Source organism: Rhipicephalus microplus, chromosome 1, assembly GCF_043290135.1.
Source record: "Rhipicephalus microplus isolate Deutch F79 chromosome 1, USDA_Rmic, whole genome shotgun sequence".
NCBI classification, from domain to species: domain Eukaryota; kingdom Metazoa; phylum Arthropoda; class Arachnida; order Ixodida; family Ixodidae; genus Rhipicephalus; species Rhipicephalus microplus.
In genome coordinates, this window is record NC_134700.1 from 38175282 (window position 1) to 38191295 (window position 16014).

The following is a 16014-nucleotide window of genomic DNA, read 5'->3' on the forward strand; positions in this document are numbered from 1 at the left end:
GCTCTTTTTTGCTTGAAGTCAGGCTGCTGGAACGCTGGCTGTCGGTATAAAAGTGGCGCCGCAAGCCACCGGGACTGCAGCTCTCATTCGCCGGTAGTCAGGCTGCTGGCATGCTGGCGGTTGGTTTGAGAGTGGCACCGCAAGCCACCGGGAGTGCAGCTCTCTTTCGCTGGTAGTGAGGCTGCTGGTACGCTGGCGTTCGGTTTCAGAGTGGCACTGAAAACCATCGGGAGTGCAGCTCTTTTTTGTTGGTAGTCATGCTGCTGGAACGCTGACGGTCGGTTTCAGAGTGGCACCGAAAGCAACCAGGAGTGCAGCGTTATTTAGTTTAGCTGGTGGCTAGGCTCCTGGCACGCTGGTGGTCGGTTTGAGAGTGGCGCCCAAAGCCACCGAAAGTGCAGCTCTCTTTCGCTGGCAGTCAGGCTGCTGGCATGCTGGCGGTCGGTTTGAGAGTGGTGCCGCAAGACTCCGGGAGTGCAGCTCCTTTTCGCTGCTGGTCAGGCTGATGGCATGCTGGCGGTCGGTTTGAGAGTGGCGCCGCAAGCTATCGGAAGTGCAGCTCTTTTTCGCTGGTAGTATGTGCTGCTGGAACGCTGGTGGTCGGTTTGAGATTGGCGCCGAAAGCCACCGGGAGTGCGGTGCTTTTTAGCTGGTAATCAAGCTCCTGGCACGCTGGCGGTCGGTTTAAGGGTGGCACCCAAAGCCACCGGGAGTGCAGGTCTTTTTCGCTGGTAGTGAGGCTGTTGACGCGCAGGCGGTTGGTTTGAAAGTGGCGCTGAAAGTCTCCAGGAGCGCAGCTCTCTTTCGCTGGTAGTCAGGCTGCCGGCCTGCTGGCGGGCGGTTTGAAAGTGGCGGCTCAAGCCACCGGGAGTCCACCGCTTTTTAGCTGGTATTCAAGCTCCTGGCACGCTGGCGGTCGGTTTCAGAGTGACGCCGCAAGCCAGTGGGAGTGCAGCTCCTTTGCGCTGGTGGTCAGGCTGCTGGCACGCTGGCGGTCGGTTTCAGAGTGACGCCGCAAGCCACCGGGAGTGCAGCTCTCTTTCGCTGGTAGTCAGGCTGCTAGCATGCTGGAAGTCGGTTTGAGAGTGGCGCCGAAAGCTACCGGGAGTGCAGCTCTTCTTCGTTGGTAGTCAGGCTCCTGGCATGCTGGCGGTCGGTTTGAGAGTGGCGCCCCAAGCCACCGGGAGTGCAGCTCTCTTTTGCTAGTAGTGAGGCTGCTGGTACGCTTGTGGTTTGTTTTAGAGTAGCGCTAAAAGCCACCGGGAGTGCAGCTGTCTTTCGCTGGTAGTGAGGCTGCTAGCATGTTGGGAGTCGGTTTGAGAGTGGCGCCGAAAGCCACCAGAAGTGCAGCTCTTTTTCGCCGGTAATCGAGCACCTGGAACGCTGGCGGTCGGTTTGAGAGTGGCACCGCAAGCCATCGGAAGTGCAGCTCTTTTTCGTGGTAGTCGAGCTCCTGGTACGCTGGCGGTCGCTTTGAGAGGGGCGCCGCAAGCCATCGGGAGTGCAGCTCTTTTTCGCTGGTTATCGAGCTCCTGGCACGCTGGCGGTCGGTTTGAGAGTGGCGCCGCAAGTCACCGGGAGTGCAGCTCTCTTTCGCTGGTTGTCAGGCTGCTGGCATGCTGGCGGTTGGTTTGAGTGTGGCACCGCAAGCCACCTGAAGGGCAAGGCTTTTTAGCTGGTATTCGGGCTCCTGGCACGCTGGCGGTTGGTTTGAGAGTGGCGCCGCAAGCCACCGGGAGTGCAGCTCTCTTTCGCTGGTAGTGAGGCTGCTGGTACGCTGGCGTTCGGTTTCAGAGTGGCACTGAAAACCATCGGGAGTGCAGCTCTTTTTCGCTGGTAGTCATGCTGCTGGAACGCTGGCGGTCGGTTTCAGAGTGGTACCGAAAGCAACCAGAAGTTCAGCGTTATTTAGTTTAGCTGGTAGCCGGGCTCCTGGCATGCTTGCGGTCGGTTTGAGAGTGGCGCCCAAAGCCACCAGAAGTGCAGCTCTCTTTCGCTGATAGTGAGTCTGCTGGCACGTTGGCGGTTTGTTTGAGAGTGGCGCCGAAAGCCACCGGGAGTGCAGCTCTTTTTTGCTTGAAGTCAGGCTGCTGGAACGCTGGCTGTCGGTATAAATTTGGCGCCGCAAGCCACCGGGAGTGCAGCTCTCATTCGCCGGTAGTCAGGCTGCTGGCATGCTGGCGGTTGGTTTGAGAGTGGCACTGCAAGCCACCTGAAGGGCAAGGCTTTTTAGCTGGTATTCGGGCTCCTGGCACGATGGCGTTCGGTTTGAGAGTGGCGCCGCAAGCCACTGGGAGTGCAGCTCTCTTTCGCTGGTAGTGAGGCTGCTGGTACGCTGGCGTTTGGTTTCAGAGTGACACCGAAAGCCACCGGGAGTGCAGGTCTTTTTCGCTGGTAGTGAGGCTGTTGGCACGCAGGCGGTTGGTTTGAAAGTGGCGCTGAAAGTCTCCAGGAGCGCAGCTCTCTTTCGCTGGTAGTCAGGCTGCTGGCATGCTGGCGGGCGGTTTGAGAGTGGCGCCTCAAGCCACCGGGAGTCCAACGCTTTTTAGCTGGTATACAAGCTCCTGGCACGCTGGCGGTCGGTTTCAGAGTGACGCCGCAAGCCAGTGGGAGTGCAGCTCCTTTGCGCTGGTGGTCAGGCTGCTGGCACGCTGGCGGTCGGTTTCAGAGTGACGCAGCAAGCCACCGGGATTGCAGCTCTCTTTCGCTGGTTGTCAGGCTGCTGGCATGCTGGCGGTTGGTTTGAGTGTGGCACCGCAAGCCACCTGAAGGGCAAGGCTTTTTAGCTGGTATTCGGGCTCCTGGCACGCTGGCGGTTGGTTTGAGAGTGGCGCCGCAAGCCACCGGGAGTGCAGCTCTCTTTCGCTGGTAGTGAGGCTGCTGGTACGCTGGCGTTCGGTTTCAGAGTGGCACTGAAAGCCATCGGGAGTGCAGCTCTTTTTCGCTGGTAGTCATGCTGCTGGAACGCTGGCGGTCGGTTTCAGAGTGGTACCGAAAGCAACCAGAAGTTCAGCGTTATTTAGTTTAGCTGGTAGTCAGGCTCCTGGCACGCTGGTGGTCGGTTTGAGAGTGGCACCCAAAGCAACCAGGAGTGCACGTCTCTCGCTGGTAGTGAGGCTGTTGGCACGCAGGCGGTTGGTTTGAAAGTGGCGCTGAAAGCCACCAGGAGCGCAGCTCTCTTTCGCTGGTAGTCAGGCTGCTGGCATGCGGGCGGTCGGTTTCAGAGTGACGCCGCAAGCCAGTGGGAGTGCAGCTCCTTTGCGCTGGTGGTCAGGCTGCTGGCACGCTGGCGGTCGGTTTGAGAGTGGCGCCACAAGCCACCGGAAGTGCAGCTCTCTTTCGCTGGTAGTGAGGCTGCTGGTACGCTAGCGGTTGGTTTCAGAGTGGCACCGAAAGCCACCGGGAGTGCAGCTCTTTTTCGCTGGTACTCATGCTGCTGAAACGCTGGCGGTCGGTTTCAGAGTGGCACCGAAAGCCACCAGAAGTGCAGCGTTATTTAGTTTAGCTGGTGGCCAGGCTCCTGGCATGCTGGTGGTCGGTTTGAGAGTGACGCCCAAAGCCACCGGAGGTGCAGCTCTCTTTCGCTAGTACTGAGGCTGATGGAATGCTGACGGTCGGTTTGAGAGTGGCGCCGCAAGCTATCGAAAGAGCAGCTCTCTTTCGCTGGTAGTCATGCTGCTGGATTGCTAGCGGTCGGTTTGAGAGTGGCGCAGAAAGCCACCGGGAGTGCAGCGCTTTTTAGCTGGTAGTCAGGCTCCTGGCACGCTGGCGGTCGGTTTGAGAGTGGCACCGAAAGCCACCGGGAGTGCAGGTCTCTCGCTGGTACTGAGGCTGTTGGCACGCAGGCGGTTGGTTTGAAAGTGGCGCTGAAAGCCACCAGGAGCGCAGCTCTCTTTCGCTGGTAGTCAGGCTGCTGGCATGCTGGCGGGCGGTTTGAGAGTGGCGCCTCAAGCCCCCGGGAGTACAACGCTGTTTAGCTGGTATTCAAGCTCCTGGCACGCTGGCGGTCGGTTTCAGAGTGACGCCGCAAGCCAGTGGGAGTGCAGCTCCTTTGCGCTGGTGGTCAGGCTGCTGGCACGCTGGCGGTCGGTTTCAGAGTGGCACCGAAAGCCACCAAGAGTAGCACTTTTTTGTTGGTAGTCAGGCTGCTGGCACGCTGGCGTTCGGTTGCAGATGGTGCCGAAAGCCACAGAGAGTGTGGCTTCTTTGCGCTGGTGGTCAGGCTGCTGGCACGCTGGCGGTCGTTTTCAGAGTGGCACCGAAAGCGACCAGGAGAGTAGCACTTTTTTTGGTGGTAGTCAGGCTGCTGGCACGCTGGCGCTCGGTTGGAGATGGTGCCGAAAGCCACCGAGAGTGCGGCTCCTTTCCGCTGGTAGTCAGGCTGCTGACACGCTGGCGGTCGGTTTGATAGTGGCGCCGAAAGCCACCGGGAGAGTAGCACTTTTTTGGTGGTACTCAGGCTGCTGGCACGCTGGCGATCGGTCGGAGATGGTGCCGAAAGCCACCGAGAGTGCGGCTCCTTTGCGCTGGTGGTCAGGCTGCTCGCACGCTGGCGGTCGGCTTCAGAGTGGCACCGACAGCCACCAGGAGAGTAGCACTTTTTTTGTGGTAGTCAGGCTGCTGGCACGCTGGCGCTCGGTTGGAGATGGTGCCGAAAGCCACCGAGAGTGCGGCTCCTTTCCGCTGGTAGTCAGGCTGCTGACACGCTGGCGGTCGGTTTGAGAGTGGCGCCGAAAGCCACCGGGAGAGTAGCACTTTTTTGGTGGTACTCAGGCTGCTGGCACGCTGGCGATCGGTCGGAGATGGGGCCGAAAGCCACCGAGAGTGCGGCTCCTTTCCGCTGGTAGTCAGGCTGCTGACACGCTGGCGGTCTGTTTGAGAGTGGCGCCGAAAGCCACCGGGAGTACAGCTCTTTTTCCTGGTAGTCATGCTGATGGAACGCTGGCGGTCGGTTTCAGAGTGGCACCGAAAGCCACCACGAGTTTGGCGTTTTTTAGCTGGTAGCCAGGCTGCTGGCATGCTGGCGGTCGGTTTGAGAGTGGTGCCCAAAGCCACCAGAAGTGCAGCTCTCTTTCGCTGGTAGTGAGGCTGCTGGCACGTTGGCGGTTCGTTTGAGAGTGGCGCCGAAACCCACCGGGAGTGCAGCTCTTTTTTGCTGGAAGTCAGGCTGCTGGAACGCTGGCTGTCGGTATAAAAGTGGCGCCGCAAGCCACCGGGAGTGCAGCTCTCATTCGTCGGTAGTCAGGCTGCTGGCATGCTGGCAGTTGGTTTGAGAGTGGCACCGCAAGCCACCTGAAGTGCAAGGCTTTTTAGCTGGTATTCAGGCTCCTGCCACACTGGCGGTCGGTTTGAGAGTGGCGCCGCAAGCCACCGAAAGTGCAGCTCTCTTTCGCTGGTAGTGAGGCTGCTGGTACACTAGCGGTTGGTTTCAGAGTGGCACCGAAAGCCACCGGGAGTGCAGCTCTTTTTCGCTGGTACTCATGCTGCTGAAACGCTGGCGGTCGGTTTCAGAGTGGCACCGAAAGCCACCAGAAGTGCAGCGTTATTTAGTTTAGCTGGTGGCCAGGCTCCTGGCGCGCTGTTGGTCGGTTTGAGAGTGGCGCCCAAAGCCACCAGATGTGCAGCTCTCTTTCGCTAGTACTGAGGCTGATGGAATGCTGACGGTCGGTTTGAGAGTGGCGCCGCAAGCTATCGAAAGTGCAGCTCTCTTTCGCTGGTAGTCATGCTGCTGGATTGCTAACGGTCGGTTTGAGAGTGGCGCCAAAAGCCACCGGGAGTGCGGCGCTTTTTAGCTGGTAGTCAGGCTCCTGGCATGCTGGCGGTCAGTCTGAGAGTGGCGCCTCAAGCCACCGGGAGTCCAACGCTTTTTAGCTGGTATTCGAGCTTCTGGCACGCTGGCGGTCGGTTTCAGAGTGACGCCGCAAGCCAACGGGAGTGCAGCTCCATTGCGCTGGTGGTCAGATGGCTGGCACACTGGCGGTCGAATTCAGTGTGGCGCCGAATACCACCGGGAGAGTAGCACTTTTTTGGTGGTAGTCAGGCTGCTGGCACGCTTGCGCTCGGTTGGAGATGGTGCCGAAAGCCACCGAGAGTGCGGCTCCTTTTCGCTGGTAGTCAGGCTGCTGACACGCTGACGGTCGGTTTGAGAGTGGCGCCGAAAGCCACCGGGAGTGCAGCTCTTTTTCGCTGGTAGTCATGCTGCTGGAACGCTGGCGGTCGGTTTCAGAGTGGCACCGAAAGCCACCAGGAGTGCGGCGTTTTTTATCTGGTAGCCAGGCTCCTGGCAAGCTGGTGGTCGGTTTGAGAGTGGCGCCCAAAGCCACCAGAAGTGCTGCTCTCTTTCGCTGGTAGTGAGGCTGCTGGCACGTTGGTGGTGATGCTGACCGACAAATTCTCTGTTAAGAATTTCAAACAATTAGGAAAAGGGTCGTCGGTAGGAAGAATGTTAAGCTCATCCATTAAAAACAATGCTATGCACTTTTGACAAGTACTCTTTTGTTATATGATAACTCATAACGGGACCTCGACTTTATGTGTCTTCACGCTAAAAAAACACGTCGAGGCTGAGCTTCTATGTGTTTTCAACGCTTTTTTGCAAACCTGTTAGGTTCATCTCCTTGAATAGCCTTGTAGTCTTTGCTCTAACCTTATTGAGCGAGGCACAAAGATGTTCACTAAAAACTAGTCTGATGACGTCATCTGCCTTTGTGTCAATTGATTGGTGGAAAAAAACGGCAAAACCACCTTCCTTGTCCGCGGGAACAATGCATAACAGATTCTCACGTTTAAAAAACTTGATAGTGCGATTCACAGGAAGTTTACAACCGGAAGGTTCACATCGCGTTCACACATCCACGTCCACAGAATTTGTTCTAGCAGCTTCGTCCTCACGTGTTCGTTGAGGGACCTGACGTACAATAGATAAAAGCTCACACTTGTTTTTCATGGAATCCATGGCGAACTTTGGCTCTAATCCGAGGAGATGCTGCACGTCGTCGGGTAGATAAGGATTGCGGAGAATAGAAGTCGTCTGATGCGTGTTTTCAACGTGTGGCCGAAGAAGCCGCCGCTGAGGCTGCCACAGCAACTCGGTGAACTGGACCGTGATTCGCATGTGTTCTTCGAACTGTTTTCTTGCCGTGTGAACCTCGAAGCTGTGGTTCAACTTGACGTCAATATCCGAGCATGCCTCAGTGACTCCGCTCTGAGGATCTTCATAATACGCATCCCGTGTCCTATGGAGGACTTGAAGCCACGAAAAAGAGCTGTGATGGCCTCTGGAAGCACATGGCTGTGGATAAAAATGCCAAGAGCTAAGAAGTCGGGCCTTACAAACGGTTGCGCCAATGAGGGCAACTGTATTGCATTGATTCCCGGAGACATGTAGAAAAGAGTCCCTTAAATTAGACATGAACTCCTTTAAGATTGCACGGCAGGATGTTGGTTATCCATAGTAGGTGAGGTATAGTGCATTTAGGATGGGACAGAGAAGACACATAACACATACAGAGAGCTAACTTTCAACAATGTGGTTTATTCCGAGAAACGACGGGACATGTACCCTAACATGGCGCGTCACAAACCACGTGCTCTAACCAGAAATGGTGTATCTAAAGCAACTCATGAGACACTCTAATATCCTCTTTCTTTTAATGCTAATGGTACAGATGGCTTTCTGATTTTTGTGTCGCTAAACTGGGCGTGAACCTCGCTTCTATAATGAGCCTTGTCATTTCGTTAGTGCTCCTTTCGATTATTCTTGTGTTATTAAGGAGGGGTTGGTACCCCCACTCCTTGCAGTGAATTGCGAACAAACCCTCATGCTGTGCGTTGACAACTTTATACTTGTGTTTGATGAGCCTTTCATTGATGCAACAGGCAGTTTGGCCTATATGGCATGCATCACACGATAATGAGATCCGGTAGATGACTCCTATGTTGCATGCTACAAACATATTACGGTCATTCTTTTCCCACAGACATTTCTGTGGCTGCTCCGGTTTGTTCTTTTAGCAAAGGCTGTTTAGCTTAATGGGTGCCGAGGAAACTGATTGCCCGTCGCAACCTTCTGCTAATTTCCTTAGGTTATGTGAAACATCATGAACGTACGGGATTGCAGCTACACTTTTCTTTGCAGGCGTTGCACGCGTTTTCGTAGCTCTGTCGGGGCGCATTTGCTTCAAAAGGTTTTCTGCAATAGAAGTTGGGATGTGTTGTGGATACCCCGAGTCTAATAAACCTTCTTTTGCTCTCTTATGCTTAAAGGCCAACAATGCTGCAGGACTTTTTCAAAGTGTTAGACGCCCCTCTTAACTACCCCTTGCTTGACGAGCTTAGAATGTGCCAAGTTATATGGCAGTATAGGTTTGCTAGCACGAGGGTGATAATACCAGCATGACTGATTGTCATTCTCTGATCGTTGATCGCGCTAAAAGGTACCGGGAGTGCAGCTCTTTTTCGCTGTAGTCAGGCTGCTGGCAAGCTGCCGGTCAGTTTGAGAGTGGTGCCGAAAGCAACCGGGAGTGCAGCTCTTTTGCGCTGCTAGTCAGGCTGCTGGCACGCTATGGTCAGTTGGAGATGGCGCCGAAAGCGACCAGTCCAATACAGCACTGGTATGTTAATAAATAAACCATAACCCGATAAATATTCGGGGACATTTAGCCTTTGCCTTTAAAAGTTGAACGCGATAAGGATATCTGGTCCCTAGTGTGCGCCTCAAGCCCTTAGTGCACAAATTATTTTCTAACTTGCAACGCACCCTCTACGTAGCCTTACAGCTGTAGAAACGTCTGTGAATTTTTTAATGGGTGACCGATTTTAAACTTTGAAGTCATTACAATAATGACATAAACTGGTGAGTTTTTTGTTTCATTGCCAATTGCTAAAGTGAAATACTGCTGGCTTGTTATAAAAAACAATCGTTACCTTAGTAAACCTGGATATCTTCAAAGTTTATGAGAGCGTGGAACATTCTAAGCTAATAATTTCACTTAAAACCTATTTTAATGTTCTTCATCTAGTTTGTCTTCTTTAGGGCACAAACAAACGAGACGTCGCCCACAAGTATTAGTGTTATCGCCATCACTATTCAATATATTACTATGCACTTATGTCCTACACACCATGACGTGCAGCATGAAGTGTATGCTTATGACATTGCGTTCTTTGCCTTTTAACGGCTCCTGCAAAGCGGCTGAGTAGATATCAAGGCACCTGCAGACAGATACTCTACTCTGTCCTGTGATTGTGAAACAGTTCGATCCGAACACGGATGGGTGGTGTCCACACTGTGGCGAGACCTGTGACATCTTCCACTTGGTGTGTGCATGCGCAAAAAAATTCCCACCTGCCATTTCTCGTACTCTATACCGAGAGGTATGGGAGACTGCTCACCTCAACTTAAGGACAGTAGGATCGGGCGTGTTGTTATAACATGATAAAGAATCCTTATCAGTGCAAACGACAGGAGGGAATAAAAAAGACTAAACAGAGCGCTGAAGCGCAAACAATTTATTTCTTACGAAGGTCTTCGATTTTATACAGTTACCACTTTTACCAGTTGCACCACTCATGCGCGAAACACAATGATAATGCATTAGTACATCCCGCCGACAAGCAAAGGAACAACTTTTCTTTATCGGTTAACGTGACAGAAGGAGTCCTAACAAAAGAATCTTTCAATTAGCATATTTTTTCTGCCTCTGTGATAACGCGTGTGGTGTGATCCCTACATGTTGTAATAATGTACACTCTGAAAATATCGGCTCGTAGCCACACGTGCTACAGTGATGGAGAGCCATCCTTGTTTATATTGATTCACATTGTATATAAGTTCCTTCAGCGTCTATTTATACAATGACCTGTTTGACCGACGTAATACCTTCAACACGATAGCAGCAGCTGATACACAACATTACAGATACAACCTCCAAATTTATTTGCGTGTTTTGTAGTGCAACCGAGGGTGGGTCTGGACAGAGAAACTGACAGCCTGAACAGGCGACTCAATTTTTGAGGGGCCGTAAAGACCACCTTCACATTAACTCGCTGTGCCACATTCTTAAGATTGTGCGCTATCTTGTGCATATACGGAACCACGGCGAAAGCCAGTCTAGCTGTGACAGGTTGGCCTACGTTATTGTTTCCTTTGGCCTGAAGATCACGCAGCAGGCCTTCGGCAATGGAAAGTTACACGTGGTCGGGGTCACCAGCTGACGTCAGCCTTGAAGATTGCTCAACAAAGCTTTCGGTAATCTTGTGCACATAGAATTTTCGTAAGGCATTGCCGAAGCAAGACTTTGCGATAACTCGTCTAACTAATTTAGAATGCGTGGACTGAAATGGCAAGACAGGCTTATGTTCACGCAGTTAATACATCTAACAAGTGCGTCCAATATTCAAGAATAGCTTAAAGTCAAGGAACCTGATTTCACAATTCTCAAAGTTCATGAGTAAGCTCAAAATGTTTGAAACCACTTTGCATCAGGTCTAAAACTGCAAGAGCGTCATTCTTATACAATGCAACATCCGTGTTCATGAAAATCAAAAAAAAAATTATATCTAAAACCGTGCGACACATTAGTGTTAGTGAAACCTTCCGAAATGAATCAGTCTAATGTGCCTACAAACAGGTCACGGACGATGGGATCGATGCAAGAACCAGTACAGATACCGGATTTTTGAAGGTGAGGTTTTACATCCCATACGAGGTTGTCGACAAAAGGTAAAGCCTAAGAAACTCTGAAAACCCTCTGACACCGCAATGAGTCAGGAATTTCGAGGTGCCAAACTCTTCTATATTCTCCACTGCATTGTAACAATGAGTCATGCGGAATAGAATAATACAGGTCATTGACGTCTACAGAGAAGGCGAAGAGACTCTTATTTCAACGCGACCAAATAAAATTTTGGACTTCTCATGAACGTTTTACGAGAAACAGATCGTTAACTTCATGGCATTTCAACGTTTAATGCAGGTAGAGCGCAACACATCTTTGCCAGGTACCGTTTTCAGACACCAGAAGAGCGAGACCGCTGCATAGAGGACAGCGTAGATGTCCTCAGTCGGTGTGAGGCAAGCTTTTCGACTCTTCCTGTAAAACGCGTAGTACACACCATGAAGGAGCAATCGTTATGTGCCTTACCTTCTGACCAAAAGGGCGGCTTTGTCGTAATGTCCCTTAAAAAGCACGAAGAAAAGCTTCGCGGACAGTTTCGGCCCCTTTTACTGTCAATTTGAGGTTTCGGTGAAAAATGTCAAAAGTAAAGCTAAGAGCCTACATCATTAGTTAAATCTTGTAAGTGTCCATAGGAACATGCCAGATGTCAAAAAAGATTTCCTTGAAGCCTTCTTAAGCGCGAAAACGCATAAGGTCGACATTCCTTTTAGGCTAATGGTATCTGAAAATGGTACCTGGCAAAAATCTGTCTCGCTATAGCTGCAGAAAACTTTAAAATGCCTACAAGGGAAAAATCTGTTTCTGGGAAAAAGTTCAAGTGAAATCCAGAATTTCAATTTGTCGCGTTAAAATAGGAGTCTTTGGCCTTTTGTGTACACGTCAAGGACCTGTATTACTCTATTCCGCGTGATTAAATGTTAAATATATGATTATATATTAAATGTTATATATATTAAATGTATATTATACGTAATGTATTAAATATATAATAAATGTTCCGCGTGATTAAATGTTAAAAATATTCCGCGTGATTAAATATATGGATGAATTTCGCACCTCAAAATTTATGACTCAGTGCGGCATCAGCGGGTTTTTAGAGCTTCTTAGGTTTTATCTCGGCGGCGATGGCGTAGTGGATAGAGCATCCGCGTCGCATGCAAAAAGTCTGTGGTTCAAATCCCCGTGCCACGCAGATCCCAACAGGATTAAAAAAAAAGTCTGCGTCGTGATGGAACCGCATTAAGAGGCGTCTGGTGCAGCCTCACCGGTAACCGCCGCCGGGAACGCACTCCCTCACCAGAGAAGGATTGGCCACCCTGGAGCAGTATCTGGCCACTTCCTCCCACATACATACGTCAAATAACTCAAAGCCCTCAGTCCCCAGCAGCTGCGAAGCAACTGACCACGGCGGTGGTCAGATCTGCAACGCAGCAGAGGTTGCTAAGAATCTCTGTATCCGGACAGGCTGCCATTGGAAGCTGAACTTGGCAATGTTTAACACTAGAACCTTATCTAGTGAGGAAAGTCTAGTTGCACTATTCGAGGAGCTAGAGGGTGTTAAGTGGGAAATAATGGGGCTCAGTGAGGTTAGAAGGACAGATGAGGCCTAAACGTTGCTACAGAATGGGCACGTTTTTTGCTATCGGGGCTTGGCAGACATAAGAGAACTGGGAGTGGGGCTTCTAATTCACAGAAACATAGCTGGCTACATAGAGGAATACTATAGCTATAAAGAAAGGGTGGTAGGTATCGTAATAAACTAAACAAAAGATACAAGATAAAGGTTGTACAGGCTTACGCGCCTACATCAAGCCATGATGACGCTTCAGTTGAAAGCTTCTATGAAGGCGTGGAATGAGCAATGAGTAAGGTAAAAACACAGCATACTATAGTGATGGGCGACTTCAATGCAAAGGTAGGGAACAAGCAGGCTGGAGACCAGGCAGTAGGAGAGTATGGAATCTGTACTAGAAACGCCAGAGGAGAGCTACTAGAGGAATTCGCAGACAGAAATAATTACGGATTTTGAATACCCTCTACCAAAAACGAGAAAACCGCAAGTGGACATGGAGGAGCCCTAATGGCGAAAATAAGAACGAAATAGACTTTATAATGACTGCACACCCAGGAATCGTGCAGGATGTGGAAGTGGTTGGCAAAGTACAATGCAGCGACCATAGGATGGTACAGTCTTGAATTCGCCTAGACTTGAAGAAGGAACGACAGAAACTGATACGAAAGAAGCAGATGAGTGAGGTAGTACTGAGAAGGAAAGTACAGGAATTCACAGTGTCGCTTCAGAACAGGAACTCGGCTTTTAGTGAGGAAACGAACCTTAGCGTAGATACAATGAATGATAATCTGAGGAGTATCATTACGGAGTGTGCAGCGGAAGAAGCGTCAGTGGAAGAACCGTCAAATTATGAAAGTCACATGTACAACAGACAAAATAGAACTGGCAGAGCTTTTGAAGTTGATAAATAGGTGTAAGATATGCGATGTAAGAAGGTATAACATGGAGAGAATCGAACTCGCTCTGAAAAACGGAGGTAGCGTCAAAGCAGTGAAGGGGAAACTTGGGATAGGCAAAAATCGAATGTATGCATTAAGGGACAAAAAAGGCAAAATAACTACCAATATGAATAGGATACTTAAAATAGCGGAAGATTTTTACACAGATCTGTACAGTAGCCGAGACAACCACGACCTTAATACCATAAGAACTAGCAGTGACCCAAATAACACCCCACCAGTAATTATAGAAGTCAGAAAAGCTTTGGAGAGCATGCAAAGAGGCAAAGCTGCTGGTAAGGATCAGGTAACATCAGATCTGCTGAAAGACGGAGGACAGATTGTGTTAGAAAAACTAGCCACCTTTTTTACGAGGTGTCTCACGCGAAGAATACCAGAGTCTTGGAAGAACGCTAATATCGTCTTAACACGTAAGAATGGAGATGACAAGCACTTGAAGAATTAGAGGCTGATCAGCTTCCTCTCCATAGTATACAAGCTATTTACAAAGGTAATTGCTAACAGAGTAAAGAAAACATTACAATTCAATCAACCAAAGGAACAAGCAGAATTTCGAACAGGCTACTCAACAATTGACCACTTACAAACTATCAATCAGGTAATAGAGAAATGCTCAGAATACAACCAATCACTATGCATATAGGCTTCCTAGATTACGAGAAGGCGTTTGATTGAGTAGAAATATCAGCCGTCATGCAGACACTGCGGAATCAGGGCGTAGATGAAGTATATATAAACATTCTGGAAGAAGTCTACAGGGGATCAACTTCTACCATAGTGCTTCATAAAGAAAGCAACAGTATACCAACCAAGAAAGCTGTAAGGCCGGAAGACACAATCACCCCAATGCTATTTACCGCGTGCTTACAGGAGGCTTCCAGAAGCCTAGAATTGGAGCAGTAAGGGATAAGAGTTAATGGTAAGTAACTTAGTAACCTGCGTTTCGCCGAAGACATTGCATTGCTGAGTAACTCAGGGGACGAATCGCAACTCATTATTACAGAGTCAGACAAGGATAGCAGATAGGTGGGTCTTAAAATTAATCTGTAGAAAACGAATGTACAACAATTTCGGAAAAGAGCAGCACTTCGAGATAGGTAATAGTGCACTTCAAGTTGTAAAAGACTATATCTACTTAGGGCAGGTAATAACCGCAGAGCCGAACCACGAGATTGAAGTAACTAGAAGAGTAAGAATGGGGTAGAGCACATTCGGCAAGCACTCTCAAATTATGACAGGTAGATTGCCACTATCCCTCAAGAGGAAGGTATATAACAGCTGTATCTTACCGATACTTAGCTACGGAGCAGAAACCTGGAGACTTACAAAGAGGGTTCAGCCTAAATTGAGGACGACGCAGCGATCAATGGAAAGAAAAATGGTAGGTGTAACCTTAAGAGACAAGAAGAAAGCAGAGTGAATTAGGGGACAAACGGGGGTTAAGGATATCATAGTTGAAATAAAGAAGAGAAAATGTACATGGGCCGAGCATGTAGCACGTAGGCAGGAGAACTGCTGGTCATTAAGGGTAACTAACTGGGTTCCCAGAAAAGGGAAGCGGGTTAGGGAAAGACAGAAGGTTAGGTGGGCAGATGAGATCAAGAAGTTTGCGGGTATAAATTGGCAGCAGCAAGCACAGGACCGGGTTAACTGGCGGAACATGGGAGAGGCCTTTGTCCTGCAATTGACGTAATCAGGCTGATGATTATGGTGATGATGATGATGAGGATGAGGAGAAGGAGGAGGAGGAGGACCTCACATTCAAAAATCCAGTATCTGTATTGGTTCTTGGATCGCTCTCGTCGTCAGTGACCTGTTTGTAGGCACATTAGACTGATCCATTTCGGGAGGTTTCTCTAACACTAATGTAATGCACGGTTTTAGACACATATATATATTTTTAAATTTTTATGGACACGGATGTTGCATCGTATAAGAATGACGCTCTTGCAGTTTTAGACCTGATTCGAAGTGGTTTCAAACATTTTGAGCCTACTCAAGAACACACTGTGAATTGTGAAATCAGGTTCCATGACTTTAAGCTATTCCTGAATAATGGACGCGCTTGCTGGATGTATCAACCATGTGGAAATAAACCTGTTTTGCCATTTCATGCCGCGCATTCTAAATGAGTTAAGTAAGGTATCACAACGGGAACGCCTTGCGAAAATACTGTGTGCACAATAATAACGAAAGCTTTGTTGAGCAATCTTCAAGGCTGACGTCAGCTGGTTACCCCGACCACATGCAAGTTTACGTGGCCGAAGGCCTGCTGATTGAGCTTCAGGCCAAAGGGAACAACAATAACGTAGTCCAACCTGTCACAGCTAAACAGGTTTTCACCGTGGTTCCGTATATGTAAAAATAGTGCACAATCTTAAGAAAGTCGCACAGCGAGTTAATGTGAAGGTGTTGTTTACGGCCCCTCAAAATTTAGCCGTCTGTGCAAGCTGTTCATTCCTCCATATAGACCTACCCTCGGTTGCTCTACAAACATGCAAATAAATTCACAGATTGTTTCTGTAATGTGGCGTATCAGCTGCTGTTATCTTGTCAATGGTATTACGTCGGTCAAACGAGTCGTTGTATAAATGAGAGTGAAGGAACACATGTACAATGAGGATCATTATAAACAAGGACGGCTGTCCGATCACAGCAACACGTGTGGCTGCCCGCCAATATTTTCAGGGTTTACTAGTGTTACAACATGCAGGGATCGCACCACACGCGAGATTAAAGAGGTAGAAAAGATTTGCTCATTGAAAGATGCTTGTGTTAGCACCTTTTCTGTCGCGCTCACTGA

General features: G+C 49.7%; 1 protein-coding gene across 4 annotated transcripts in view; it reads left to right on the forward strand.

Moving 5' to 3' along the window:
- Window positions 1–16014, forward strand: part of LOC119177786 (octopamine receptor beta-2R) — a 412984-nt gene that overhangs the window by 249347 nt on the left and 147623 nt on the right. The gene's annotated exons all lie outside the window — the stretch shown is intronic.